Source organism: Cervus canadensis, chromosome 21, assembly GCF_019320065.1.
Source record: "Cervus canadensis isolate Bull #8, Minnesota chromosome 21, ASM1932006v1, whole genome shotgun sequence".
NCBI classification, from domain to species: Eukaryota; Metazoa; Chordata; class Mammalia; order Artiodactyla; family Cervidae; genus Cervus; species Cervus canadensis.
The window spans coordinates 24,811,313-24,824,263 of record NC_057406.1 but is presented as its reverse complement, the minus strand read 5'-3'; the positions used below and the strand labels follow the sequence as shown (position 1 = coordinate 24,824,263).

Below are 12,951 nucleotides of genomic sequence, written 5' to 3'. Positions count from 1 at the left end.
CTGGAATACACATTTCCTCTGGTCTGGCTGAGAATGTGGATGCAGGTGATGAGTGGATCCTTAGGAAAATATCCAAAGGATCTGGAACCTCTAACAGCCAAGTAACAATTTCTTTTTTCCTCAGGTGGTATATGAGGCAATAGATTATTCCAAAATCACTGTACCCATTATTTCTGCATCTTTTTCTGAAAGACAGCATGCATTTCAGTTCTGTAGGTTAATGAGAAATATTCACAAGTCACCTGTTTGAAAAGACTTACGATCTCTGTGGTAGGGATATTTTCCTAGATAGATTGGGGAGAAATTCCACCCTGCTATTCTGAAGAAAATAAAGAAAGTCATCACAATATTTCATAAGTTGACGTATTTCATAAGTATAATTGGATTAGGAGTGACTACTAATTAAATTTCACTACTCAGGACAATATCTCCTCCAGTGAAAGTGAAAGTCACTCAGTTGTGTCTGACTCTTTGGGACCCCATGACTATACAGTCCACGGAATTCTTCAGGCCTGAATACTGGAGTGGGTAGCCATTCCTTTCTCCAGGTAGCCATTCCCTTCTCCAGGGGATCTTCCAAACCCAGGGATTGAACCCAAGGCTCCTGCATTGCAGGTGGATTCTTAACCAGCTGAGCCACAAGGGAAGCCTCATTTGCCCTAGGGGATGTATTAAAATATTAGGACTGTATTGTGCTACACAGTAACTGTTAGCCACATGTGGCTACTGAATGCTTGAAATCTGGCTAGTCTAAATTGAGAGATGATATAAGAGTAAAATACAGACTGGACTTCAAAGACTTTATTTTAGTATGAAGAAAGAACAACAATATCTCATTAATAGTTCTTTATACTGACTACACACTGGAATGAAACTATTTTGGATTTACTGGTTAAATAAAGTATATTAAACTCAACTTCAGCTATTTCTTTTTACTGTTTTGTAGTGTGGCTCCTAGAAATTTAAAATTACATAAGTGGCTCTCACCATATTTGAACTGGATAATGCTGGGTTAGAACATTCCTTCCTGTTTGGTAGAGAAGTTTGGAAATTCTTGGCAGAAACTGGTCAGAGGGTCCCCCTGCTGCTGGATCTCTTCTCATGAGAAGGCAAGGTCAGCCTAGGATGGCTGAGAACAGTGGTCTTAAACTTTTTTGGCACTAGTGACCGGTTTCGTGGAAGACAATTTTTCCCTGATCTGGGGCAAGGGTGGGGTGGGAGATGGTTTCAGGGTGGTTCAAGTACATTGCATTTATTGTGCACTTTATTTCTGTTATTATTGGTGGTGGTTTAGTCCCTAAGTGTCCAAGTCTTGCAACCCCATGGACTGCAGCTCTCCAGGCTCCTCTGTCCATGGGATTTCCCAGGCGAGAATACTGGATTGGGTTGCCATTTCCTCCTCCAGGGGATCTTCTCAATACAGGGATTGAAACCATGTCTACTGCATTGGCAGGCAAATTCTTTACCATTGAGCCACCAGGGAAGCCTCTCTATTATTATTACGTTGTGATACATAATGAAATAATTATACAACTCACCATAATGTAGAGTCAGTGGGAGCCCTGAGCTGGTTTTCCTGCAACTATAGAGGGTACAACCTAGATGCTCTGCATGCACAGTTCACTAGGGTTTGGACTTTTAGCCTCTAGAACTTTGAGAAAATATATTTCTGTTGTTTAAGCCACACAGTCTGTGGTTTTGTTTTGGCAGCCTCATTTTTTGCTAATATTTTGTATTAGCAAACTAATACAGTATCTTACTGCTCAAAATATCAAATTCAGTCTAGTTCACAAAGGGGAGAGATATGAAGATTTTGTTAATGTTATGAAGAGTAAATGAGCTTTAATTTAATGTATATAAGGCACTGTATATAACAAAGAGTCATGGACATAATAGTTACAGAAAATCTTCTGGTTATCATTTTTTATCTAAATGATATTTTAAATTTTTTTCAAAATTCCTCTTCTCCATGTCTGATGTCCTTTGGTTTAAAATAATTTCAGAATCCATGATATTTGATTTGCAAACCTATCGACATGAGGAAAGGAGACAGACATGCTATTTTTACAAAATGGGATGTAGATACACAGCTGTTTGTTTTTAATTTTTGGCCACACTCTGTGGCATGTGGGATCTTAGTTCCCCAACCAGGGATCGAACCTGCACCCTCTGCATTGGGAGCACAGAGTCTTAACCACTGGACAGGCAGGGAAGGCCCACAGGGTTGTTTGTTTTTATTTTTTTATTTTTTTTGGAATGGAAATTTTTATTTCTGGATCACAGGTTTGTGAAAAGAAAAACACATTTGGGTTGGGTGCTTTTTCAAGCACTTGTTTCCAGGAGCCAGGCTCTCCCTGCGGGACAGAATTCAGTTGTTTGTTTTTAAATACTCTCAACACTGCAAGTGTTTTACTTGACTACTTGGCCCTCTCTTTCCTTCTCATCTCTCCCCTTCAATGCCACTCCTGCTTGAGTTGGGAATCCAACCTAATTTTATAGGAAATCAAGTACCAAGCACAGAACATGGGCTGAATGGAGAGCCATGATGCTCTCCCTACCATTTAATGTAGGATGGATTATGAGAGGTTCACGACACTGGATCTCTGGGGAGTGATGGAGACCTCCAGTGAAGTATGAGCAAGTATTTGATTCTCATTCTCTGCTCCAGTACAAATCTCTTTCTTTCCTTGGGAATTCCAAAGGGAGTCAGGTGTAATATTCAGCCTTGGAACAGAATGGAAGATATTTATTGCCTAAAATCCATCTTTCTCTGACAGTTATTATATTGTTTCTTATTTTAATGTGACCCATTCATTTAGCTGCCGATTGAATTATGTTAATGAGGCTAAGATGCTATCCATGAAAGTCAACTGGTTTTCTTCCGTTTGTGTTTTACACCTTTAAAATTGGTGAGTCGGTTTACAAATGTGTGACATTGAAGATTTGGAGAATTCAATAGAAAAACATTGTAAAAAATGACTGACACGGCAAAATCTATTTTCAGTCCTCAGCCTGACTGACAGTAAATTGCTACCGTCCTCTTGACACAAAAGTTGGTCTTTAACATTTATAGTATAGTAAGTCTTTGGAATCTATTTTTATTTTCCTCAACTCAAGTCTTCTACCTTAAGCAGTGTAAACCATAGAACCTGGCCAAAGAAAACATCTGTGACTTAAGCGGTGTAAGCTGCATAAATTACATTCAACTTGGTTAAAAACAACATCTGCAGAAGAGAGCACTCTTTGAAAGAAAAAAAAAAAAAAAACCCAAAAAACCCTAAGGGTGAGTTAAGATTGATATGCCATGAAATTAAAAAGAGGAGAATGCTTATTAAACAAGACACTTTTGTTAGATCTGACATTTCTCAGGCCTATTCTCTTACTGACTTCAGGAGATTTCTTTTCCTACATAAACTTCATAAGTAATTAGAACTTTTACAGTAACACTGGGGAATATGTAACAATTCAGGCAAATGTTTAGCACTAAATTACATTAGGCCCATTTTATGTACAGAACATAGAATTTTCTCAGGAATCCCTGTCATTTCCATTGTTGTTGTTGTTGTTCATTTGCTAAGTCCTGAACGACTCTTTTGCAACCCCATGGACTGTAGCCCACCAGGCTTCTCTGTCCATGGGATTTCCCAGGCAAGAATCCTGGAGTGGGATGTCATCTCCTTCTCCAGGGGATCTTTCTGACCTAGGGACTGAACCTCTGTCTCCTGCATTGGTAGGTGGATTCATCACCACTGAGCCACCAGGGAAGCCCTGTTGTTTTCATTACATTTTAAATAAATTCTTGATGGCTTAATGATGGCAAGAGTAAAATCCTTTTCTAGGAATCATTGGGTAAGTTTATGGTACTACAGCTCAAGTAACTTCTAAAGATTTATAGCATTTTTCAGAGAAATCTCTCTTTGAACTTCACTTAGTTTAAAACAAAAGATCTTACTTCCTCCTTTGTTAGTTCCAGGAATATGTCTTTTTGCTTGGCTTTTTTTTTTTTTTAAGTTAGGACTTGCATATTGCACAATTCCCAGAAAAAAAGTCACTACTTTTACTGTGTCATTTACCTCATTGCCTTTACTCTGAACTCAGTTATGAATAAATCCTAAAGCTGAAAGGAACATTAAAGATCATTTAGTCCAGACCCTCATTTTGTAGAAAAGGCAGCTGAAAGTCAAAGGGCCTGAGTGACCTTTCTAAGATGACACAATCTGACTGTGAAGGCAAGTGCTCTGAGTTAAAGGTCTCCCTTCTGTACCCGGCTTCCTTCCTAAACATATGAACATTTTCCATTAACTTCCATATAACTGGGGATGATGAAACTTCCAGATGATGAAACTTCTGGAAACTGCCTTTGTCCAGAAGACCAACTTTTCCAGAGCAGGAACTTGCTTGTGTATTTAAATCTGTGCCAGACATCACAATAGCTGTCCCATCAGTCCAGCATCCAGATTCTTGTAATATATTGAAGAGAAACAAGCAAGACATGCAAGTCACTTTACAGTGGGCAGGACAAATGCTTCTAAGGAAGTGCTGAAATCGTGTGACAGGGCTGTGGACAGCTGGCAAACTTCAGCATTACGCAGAAAACCACCGTGATGAGAAATGGGGGAGACATATGTTGAGGACAGGTATCGATTTGTCTTGTGCCCAGGAATGGAGCCATGGAACAGTGACATGCATGGCAGCCTAATCAATGAAAGGGGGTTTCCTCTGCAAACCAAAGGAAATTGCATGTGTTTATGAGAGGTCAAACAGATGAAAACTGTTACAAACTTCCTCTATCAGTTCCATTTACTCACACCCCTCCCCCCCATAATGCCCTTCATAACACACTGTGATTTGTTGCCTTACTACAGATCCACCCAGCCTAAGGCCACCCCCCACCCCCACAACGGCACCCTGGGTCCCAAATCCTTTGGCCCAATTAAAGACATCACCCCAACAAATCTCACCTCTAACTATCCTGCATCATCATTTCCCCTGCTCTGTTGAACCATTCTGATTAGCTCAAAGACAAGGTGTTTCCACCCACTTAAAGGGAAGGAAAAATAAAACAAAAACCGGCTAAACAAATACAACTGGATCCTTTTATCATTAGCTACTGCCCATTTTCTCGGCTTCCCAGGTGACAATAAGAAACCTATGCACCACAGCAAAGAGTAGCCCCCTGCTCTTTGCAACTAGAGGAAGCCCACATGCAGCAACTAAGACCCAGAGCAGCCAGAGAAAAAATATGAGACAAAAACCTGCATGATTTGCTCCCTTGCTGCCCTTCTTCCTTCTCGTTCGTTCCATCTCAGCCATACTGCCTTCCTGACTTTCCCTTGAACTTGCCAGGCACATTGCTGATTTTTTTTTTTACACGAATGTTCATAACAGCTTTATTTGTAATAATCCCAAACTAGAAACAATCCAGATGGCTTTCATTGGATAAGTGATTAAGTAAGCTATGGTATAGCCACATTACAGACTGCTACACAGCACTAAAAAAGACAGGACAATTGATACATGCAACAGCTTGGATGAATCTTATGCCAGAAAATCATGCCAAGTGAACAAAAAATTCCTGATAAGTTACATATTGTATAATTCCACTTACATGGTATTCTTTTTCTTTTTTAAAAAATTAATTTATTTTAATTGGAGGATAGTTACTTTACAATATTGTGATGGATTTTTCATTACATCAACATGAATCAGCCATGGGTGTACATGTATGCCCCCATTCTGAACCACCCTCCTTCCTTCCTCCCTACATTGCTGCCAGTTACCTGCCCGGCTTCCTCCCGAAGCTCCCTCAGAATCTGTCTGAAATAGCATCTTCACTGTAAAGCTTACTCTATCTCCATTCCTGCAGCCGCCCAGAACTTTCCTTTCCTTTCTCATTTCCTGCTTCATTTTTCTCCATAAAACTCATCACTTGACATCCTTATGCTTATTTGATCATTTCTTTCTCTCCATGAGAATGAGGGTAGACATTTTTGTCAACTTTGTTCATTTCTGTATCACCAGCACCTAGATTAGTGTGTAGCACACAATAAATGTTAAGTACAGATTGGTTGATAGAATAAATTAATTTTTTAAAAGTAGAGTACCCTAGTTATTTTATTAGCTTCTAATTGACTGGTGGTGTATATATATATGTTCTACTTGGTAAATTTTGTGCCAGCCACCACAGTCATACGATTACCCCAAGTTAACAGAATAACTACCTAAAGTGTTAGTTGCTCAGTTGTGTCTGACTCTCTGTGACCCCATGAACTGTAGTCCAGCAGGCTTCTCTGTCCAGGGGATTTCCCAGGCAAGAAAACTGGAGTGGGTTGTCATTTCCTTCTCCAGGGCATCGTCCTGAGTTGGAGATTGAACCCAGGTCTCCTTTATTGCCGGCAGATTCTTTTCCTTCTGAGCCACCAGGGAAACCGAAATAAAAATATCTGTCTCTATGTATATACATAAATAATATGCATACTTTCTTTCCTTTCTCATTTCCTTCTTCCCTTCAATCCATTCATTCGTCCATTTTCCTGTCCTCTCTCTGTGCTACATTGACACAGATATATTCACCCTCTTGTTGAACTCGTTTCTGCTTATTTGTTTTGGTGGGGGATAACAAGTTAGTCACTTTCTGGAAGAGGATTCACAGAAAGGAATGGGTGGCCCGGGAGGGGTACTTTAGACATCAGCTGTCTGTGGCTCACAGCACTTCACTCATTTATTACCAAAAATAAGAACTGCATATATCTAAGTAACTATTTCCAAAATTGTAAACTCAGTGACTTCAGCACAAGAATTAAACACATTTTCTCAACTGAGAATGAGACCCAGAAGGTCAGTACCTTGCAATGGCTGGGTTTTTATAAAGTCTGAAATTACATTTCATCAAAATGGATATAATTATTTGCATCTACTGAAATTTGATGTGTGTGTGTGAGAGAGAGAGAAAGATAGGAGAAAAGTGAAGATTCAAATATCCCTTCCAATTCCCAATATCTGTGTCCATAGTCAAATTACATTTTAAAGATTTCTAATCTATATAAAAACTTTCATGACTGAGACTAAGGAAATCAAGCCAATTTCACAATGCTCAAATTCCCAAACAGGAACAGAAAGCCACAGGAATGGATGTGAGGCTCTTCCCTGCTCTGTTAAATGTGTTCATAGAAACATGAAGTTTTAGAAATAATCCACCCCCAATCCAGGAAGACATAAGCAACAGATGGATTAAAAAGCACTATTTCTAGATCCAGGCTCAACAGTGTGTAATGTGGGTCAGATTTCTCTAGATTTCAGCTTGCCCAAGGGAGGACGTGACACTGAATTGTTCCCAAATCTCTTCCACAGCTAAGGTTATCTGAGTGCTTATCTTGAACCCGTCTGAACAGGTTTGTAGTCAGGATAAAGCAGACCTCTTACCAGGTTGGTGTACATACAGTTTTTTGCCTTTCTCTGACTTTATTGCCTGTTCCTTCCAGGTTTCTCTTGCTGTCTCCCCTTCCTCTACTCAATCACTAAATGCTGGAGTAGTTTTTCTTGCCTAGACCAGAGCTCTTTTTCTCTATTTTTAATTAGTATCTAATTATTCAGTCACTCCCAAATTCATATTTCCAGCCTAGAATTCTCCCCTGACCTCCAGACTCATATATCAATGGACTTCCCTGGTGATTTAGATGGTAAAGAATTTGCAATGTAGGAGATCCAGGTTCAAGCCATGGGTTGGGAAGATCTCTTGGAGGAGGAAATGGCAACCCACTCCAGTATTCTTGCCTGGAGAATTCCATGGACAGAGGAGCAAGGTAGGCTACAGTCCATGGGGTCATAAAGAGTCAGACACAACTGAGTGACTAACACTAACACTACATATCAATAGTCTCTTTCCTCGACAATTGCACTTTTGATTTTTTATGTCTGAGGAAGAATCCTTGACTCTCAGCTTGCATCCAGGTGACTCCGCTTCTTGTTTTTCTAGTCCTTTCAATCTCAATAAATTGCCCTACCCTACCCTAGTTGCTCAAGAGCAAAGTCTAGGAACCATTCTTAATTTCTGTTTCTCTCATCAGAAAGTTTTGTGGACACAACCTCCAAAATAGTTCCTGAATTCTGCCCACTTCTCTCCATCTCCTTACTACCATTTTGGTCAAAGTCACCATCATTTCCCATGGCATTTATTTGAATTAGAATGCTGTTTTTAAGGCTAGTGATGACTAACCCCTTAATTGGTTCCCCACCTTTATTTTTGACCCCCAAATCCTTTCTCTCTTGATCAACCAGAACGATTGTTTTAAATATAAGTCAGATTATTTGTTTCATTCTCTAAATGATCTCAAATATGCAACCTGAAAATAAAATCTCAACTCCAAGCCTTGTTATCCTCTATAATGTGAATTCTCCTGATTCTTTCTGCCCAGGTGCTCTTGCCCAACCTTTTCATGGCTGGTCCTTTCCTGTTATTCAGATCTCTTCTTATTGCTTCTTCAGAGAAAGCTTTTACTGGAAAGCCATCTGCATTGTGCTACCCTATTTTAATGTTCTTCCCTGGTGGCTCAGAAGGTAAAGAATATCTGCCTGCAGTGTGGGAGACCTGGGTTTGAATGGGAAGATGCTGGGAGGAGGGAATGGCAACCCTCTCCAGTATTTTTGCCTAGAGAATCCCATGGACAGAGGGGCCTGGTGGGCTACAGTCCAGGGGGGTTGCAAAGAGTTGGACACAAGTGAGCACACACACATAAGAAGTCTGGCATCTGAACAGTGCTTAGAAGTTTCTCAGCACATATTTGTTAAATAAATTAATGAATGGATATGCTATTACTGTTCGGGGAACCACTGACTGAGATCACCCACCATGGCCAGGTACCATAGTAACCACTTGCACGAGTTATCTTACAACAGAAGGTCCTGGTGAGGGACATGGAACTAACAAGTTACCACCAACTGGAAGAATTCAGGAAAGGTCAAAAGGAGAGAGATTTCAGTCCAAATGTCCCACCAGCCTCTCAGGATACTTCTCACTGGAATTCATCTTGATTGAGCAATCTGTGTGCCATCAGGAAGAACCCTGAGTCAGAACAATTGCCCAGAGACAACCCAGAAACTAACCCCATCACCATAATGGCAGAGAAGTTCTCCTGGTTTCCCTTACTCTATTGCTAATGGCCTGGGCACCCGTTCCCAATAAAATCTCTTGCTTTGTCAGCATGTGTGTCTCCTCGGACAATTCATTTCCAAGTGTTAAACAAGAGCCCACTCTCAGGCCCACTTCTAGATCCCCCTTCCTGCAACATTACCATAGATCTATTTTATGAATCTCATTCTTATTTGGTTTTCATTCTTAATTCTTTCCCTCACACCTTCCTTCCTTCTTTTCCTTTTTTTCAATTGGACAACTGATTGTCTGATGTAAACTTACAAATCCGCCTAACGTTTCACCAGAGTTCCAGGTGGATTCACCAAGACTAGAATTTATGACTGGTTGCTGGTTGAAGCCACGATTGCATGCAGACCAATGAGTACTTGTAAAATGACAAGTCTTAATGCAGATTTGATTGACAGCTGTGTTGACTACCAAAGGGAACTGTCATCATTTACCATTGTACTACCATGAGACTCTTGGCAACCTAAAATTCATAATGGGATGACTGGCTCAAAGCCTTGTAAACAGCACCATTAGCAGTATTGTCTTCTCCTGGATGTCCATTGATGACATAATAATTGAATAATTTTGGTAGTGTACCATCTTGGATTAATTTATATTGTTCTGGATTCACTGATAGAATGTTTTCTTTCCTCAGATGGCAAGAATGAATGTTTTATGAAAAAAAAACTTGCAAGTCAATTAATACTAAAGCAAAATATTTTACTTCTCTGAAAGATGAAACTTGTTTTGGTTAAATATTAACTAGAATACTAATTTCAACTTTGAGGTCTGTAGTTTCATTTTCATTCAACAAATACCTATTAAGTATCTACAGCAGAGAAGGCATTGTGTTATAGAAAATTGAAACAGCTTATAAAATACAATAATGTGATAAGCAGAATGGAAAACAGACCTTTAAACAAATGGATAAAAAGTATGTTATTTTGTTTCCAGAAAAGAAAAGGCTGAGGACAGATACGTTATATAAAGATTGTCTTGCTTCAGAGAGGAACAAGATCAAGGCAATATTCTATCTGATATTAAGATATCAACATGGAAAAGCTGATTGATTCTAAGGGTAATGATTTTCTAGAAATAATTGCTGTGGGAACTTGCTTCCCTACTTGAAACATTTAAAGGAACTTCCTAAATTGGTGGAGGCAATCCTGTCCATTAATGGAGAGATATGGAGGCTCAAAACCCAATGGTAAGTTTGGGAAACAAAGTCAGTTTCTTAGTCCTACTCCTATTTGTGTGAGTGTAATTGTTCCAGTTTATGACTTTAACCCATATTCCTGAGACTTCATAGATCATTCATAATGTCACATAAAAATGACAGCAAAACATGCAATAGGCCACTGAATGCTACTTTGGTAAGACCACCCCTGAACTTGCACCTTAAGGGAGACCAACATACCAAATGAATTGGAGAAAGCATCTAGAAGCTTGGGAAGAGAAGGCCTTAGGGAACACAGGCAGAGTCTTCAAGTAATTCCAGTTACCTGGAAGCAAACTTTGAACTAACATTCATACAGAAGACAAAAATCATATGTAAGACAGCAAAAGAGACACAGATGTAAAGAATAGACTTTTGGACTCTGTGGGAGAAGGCGAGGGTGGGATGATTTGAGAGAATAGCATTGAAACATGTATATTACCATATGTGAAATAGATGACCAGTCCAAGTTCAATGATTAAAGAAGGGCATTCAGGGCCTGTGCACTGGGACAACCCAGAGGGATGGGATGGGTAGGGAGGTGGGTGGGAGGTTTCGGAACACATGTACACCTGTGGCTGATTCATGTAGATGTATGGCAAAAACCACCACAATATTGTAAAGTAATTAACCTCCAATTAAAATGAATAAATTAAATTTTTTAAAAATAAGAGATAATGGTTGGAATTGCTAAGCAAATGATTTTTTTTCTTAATAAATAGATCATCTAGTGTTGGAAACTGGTGATCTCCACATTCCTGAAATTCAAGTCTAGACTGCTAGGGAGGAGTAGATTGTGGGCAGTGCAAGAAAGATTTAACTTAACTCATGAGTCTTGATAGGAGCAGTAGAGCCCCCTTGAGGGTGCTTGGAAATTTGCAGAAATGTTTTTAGCAGTCAGGATCACAAAGCCACACAGTCAATCAGACTTCTGTGGGCAGGGCTCAGAAATTCTAGATGTCTTTCTATGATCAAGAAAGTTTCGAAGAGAAAAATTGTCCCATGTCCCACATTCCACACAAACGTCTAATTTTGTGACCAGAATAAATTCATTATAAATATAATTACTAGTACATTATCACACAATTAATATTGGAAAAAATTATCATTCTAATTAAAGTAAGTCAGGCAGAGAAAGACAAATCATATGATATCACTTATAGGTGGAATTGAATTTAAAAATGATATAAATGAACTTATTTGAAAAACAGAAACATACTCATGGTTTTAGAAAACAAAGCTATAGTTACTGAAAGGAAAATATGGGGAAGGGGAGGGATAAGTTAGAAGCTTGGAATTAACAAACACACTCTGCTATATATAAGATAAATAACCAACAAGGACCTACTGTATAGCACAGAAAAGTCTACTCAATATTCTTAATAACCTATATGGGTTAAGAATCTGAAAAAGAATGAAAATATGTATATGTATACCTGAATCACTTAGCAAGACACCTGAAGCTAACACAATAATGTTAATCCACTGTACTTCAATAAATTTTTTAAAATGAAAAACTACTGAAAAACTACTCAATAATTTACTGCCCATATTGTCTAATTAGTACATCATGCATTTTCAATTATCTGTTTAATTCTAAATGTTTTCAGTGCAAGAGTTCAGTTTTTATCACAGCAAATAGGAGACAAAAAAGATTTAAAACTTAATGTCTTGTGCATTGAATTATAGAGAAATGCAACTAGTGGATAATCTGAGAAAATATTGTGCTCTGTTTTGTTTCAGATTTTCCAAGAGTTTCTAAAGCATCACTGACAGCACTACTGCTCCTGGGATTTAAGCTGCTAATAAATCACCCTGGTTCATTCTTCACCTATAGCAGTACATATGAACATAGTAATAACAGAGACTATTTGAGACTTTTATGGACAGACTCAGACACAGAGTACAAGCTAGGAGACATCTGAAACAATGATGTCAGTAAGTTGCACTAAGTATTTTGAAAATATTTTTATTGCCACTCTATATGTAAATTTATTTTTTATTGAATTATACTTGATACACAATATTGCATTAGTTTTAAGTATACAATGTAATTATTCAATATTTTTATGGATCATGAAATGATTTCATGATGTCTAGTCACGTATAGACTTTATTTTCAACCATTAAAATGATGAGGTCTTGGCTGTAAAAATTGCATATTGATGTGCATTTATTTTGGGGTTATCATCCTTAAACTGACACTGCCCAAGAAGTCTACCACCCAACTTTTTGCCAATATGTTCTCTTTTGCAATTATAGGATATCATCTCTGAGGCCCCTTTAAGTACCAGAAACTAATTTTTTTTTAAGTCTTTATTGAATTGTATTACAATATTGCTTTTGTTTTTTTGGCCGCAAGGTATGTGGAATCTTAGCTCCCTGATCAGGGATTGAACTCGCGCCCCTTGCAATGGAAGGCGAATTCTTAACCACTGGACCACCAGGGAAGTCCCCAGAAACTAAATATTTTAACACATGATATTGTTGAATGTAGAAGATGTGTTTTGCATTACATAGTGTCACTTCCCAGTTGCTTTTCATAATACACTTATTTTAACTCCACACAATAAGTTCCAGCTCATTTGTAAGAATA

The 12,951-nt window shown here is 38.6% G+C and overlaps 1 protein-coding gene across 3 annotated transcripts in view; it reads right to left on the bottom strand.

Annotated features, from left to right (window-relative positions):
* The window catches only part of PTPRO (protein tyrosine phosphatase receptor type O), a 263,411-nt gene that overhangs the window by 64,293 nt on the left and 186,167 nt on the right, over positions 1 to 12,951 (bottom strand). The gene's annotated exons all lie outside the window — the stretch shown is intronic.